Source organism: Schistocerca americana, unplaced genomic scaffold, assembly GCF_021461395.2.
Source record: "Schistocerca americana isolate TAMUIC-IGC-003095 unplaced genomic scaffold, iqSchAmer2.1 HiC_scaffold_215, whole genome shotgun sequence".
Taxonomy (NCBI): Eukaryota; Metazoa; Arthropoda; class Insecta; order Orthoptera; family Acrididae; genus Schistocerca; species Schistocerca americana.
In genome coordinates, this window is record NW_025725923.1 from 17,501 (window position 1) to 20,000 (window position 2,500).

Genomic DNA, 2,500 nt, shown 5'->3' on the forward strand with positions numbered 1-2,500 from the left:
CGTACCTTAACCTAACCTATGTCGTACCTTAACCTAACCTATGTCGTACCTTAACCTAACCTATGTCGTACCTTAACCTAACCTATGTCGTACCTTAACCTAACCTATGTCGTACCTTAACCTAACCTATGTCGTACCTTAACCTAACCTATGTCGTACCTTAACCTAACCTGTATTGCGCCTTAACCTAACCTGTATTGCGCCTTAACCTAACCTGTATTGCGCCTTAACGTAACCTGTATTGCGCCTTAACGTAACCTGTATTGCGCCTTAACGTAACCTGTATTGCGCCTTAACGTAACCTGTATTGCGCCTTAACGTAACCTGTATTGCGCCTTAACGTAACCTGTATTGCGCCTTAACGTAACCTGTATTGCGCCTTAACGTAACCTGTATTGCGCCTTAACGTAACCTGTATTGCGCCTTAACGTAACCTGTATTGCGCCTTAACGTAACCTGTATTGCGCCTTAACGTAACCTGTATTGCGCCTTAACGTAACCTGTATTGCGCCTTAACGTAACCTGTATTGCGCCTTAACGTAACCTGTATTGCGCCTTAACGTAACCTGCATTGCGCCTTAACGTAACCTGCATTGCGCCTTAACGTAACCTGTATTGCGCCTTAACGTAACCTGTATTGCGCCTTAACGTAACCTGTATTGCGCCTTAACGTAACCTGTATTGCGCCTTAACGTAACCTGTATTGCGCCTTAACGTAACCTGTATTGCGCCTTAACGTAACCTGTATTGCGCCTTAACGTAACCGATATTGCGCCTTAACGTAACCTATATTGCGCCGTAACGTAACCTATATTGCGCCGTAACGTAACCCACATTGCCCCTTAACGTAACCCACATTGCCCCTTAACGTAACCCACATTGCCCCTTAACGTAACCCAACACACGTTGGGCCTTAACCCAACACACGTTGGGCCTTAACCCAACACACGTTGGGCCTTAACCCAACACACGTTGGGCCTTAACCCAACACACGTTGGGCCTTAACCCAACACACGTTGGGCCTTAACCCAACACACGTTGGGCCTTAACCCAACACACGTTGGGCCTTAACCCAACACACGTTGGGCCTTAACCCAACACACGTTGGGCCTTAACCCAACACACGTTGGGCCTTAACCCAACACACGTTGGGCCTTAACCTGCTCTGTAATTGTCATACGACGCGTTAAATTAGTGTAGTGTTGCCTAACTGCAACCCCCGCAATATAGTTTGCTACTCGCACTGCCCGGTCCCCAGTGTATCGCTTCATGTTAAACACCTTGCAGCTATACACTGTAATGTGGATGGCAGCAGGACGTACATGCTCAATGCCCTTTGCAGTTGTTCATTGGCATTTGCAGTTGTTCATTGGCATTCGCATGTGCGAAGCACTTAGCCTACGCTGTGGTACGGCCTGTGTCAACTGTCCGCTGATGTTGTACGTCCAAATCACACACTGTACTGCACATTGGTCCTCATGTACTGAATGATACATCGTGGTACATGTGACCGTACAACGACTGCGCCAACAACGGCGAACCATGCGGTCCAAATGTTGTGCACTCAGCTACGTGTCGTCTCCCTATAAGAGCTGGATTGCAGTGTGGTATGCCCTGGATGGCGATCAGCATGAGCCGTCTGTTGATGTAGTGGCGCGTGTTGTCAGACGTAGTCGTCTCTTCTCACACACCGTGATAGCATGGTGCACTGCGTTCCACATCTGCGACATGCGACAGAGGCCGGTTGACAGTCGTTCGCGCAATGGACATCGCATACGTACGGGGGCCACCTTCCACGTGTTCGCGAAGCGTGCACATGTTGTTGCGTGTATGTGGGCAGACATAGTGTGTCGTGACACCTGACACAGGCATGCAACAATCGTTGAATTTGCAAATGGCGATGGACGCCTACGTTTGCTGGTGACGTTATGCAAATGAACAACTGGTAAACCGTTGTGGTGCGGTTGTTCTCGCTAGAGGTGAATCAGTGATGGCGACGATCGGTTGAGCTACCAACCGGTTGTTCCAGCGATACCCACCATGCCCACGAACGTGAATGGCATCTGGGTGTGAAGCGATACGCGGCGGTGGCTGGGTGGGACCGTCCCCGGCCGGTGAGGGGGGGCCTCCCGGCGTGCTGGCCGCGCGGTGCGTGGGCGCACGCGCTACAGCCGGCTGGTGGGGGCGGCCAGTGGCAGGCGCGCCGGCCGACGGAGGCGGCAGGCGGCGCAGCTGCGCGCCGGCGCACCCTGCACGCGGCGCCGTGCGGCCAAAGTAGGTCCTCGCGGGCCCGGTGCGAAGCGCGGTGGACATCTGCAGTGTGCTGGTCCGATTGAGGACTGTGTGCGCTGAGGATGCGCCGCCGCCCGGCGCTCGGCGCCGCGACGCCGTCTGCTGCTCGGTCGCCTCTGCGGTTCTCGCAGGTGGTTTGTATCGCAGCTGTGCGGACGTGTTGGCGCGTGCGCTGTGCTGGGAGAGTTCGCTTCGGCACCCAAGTGGG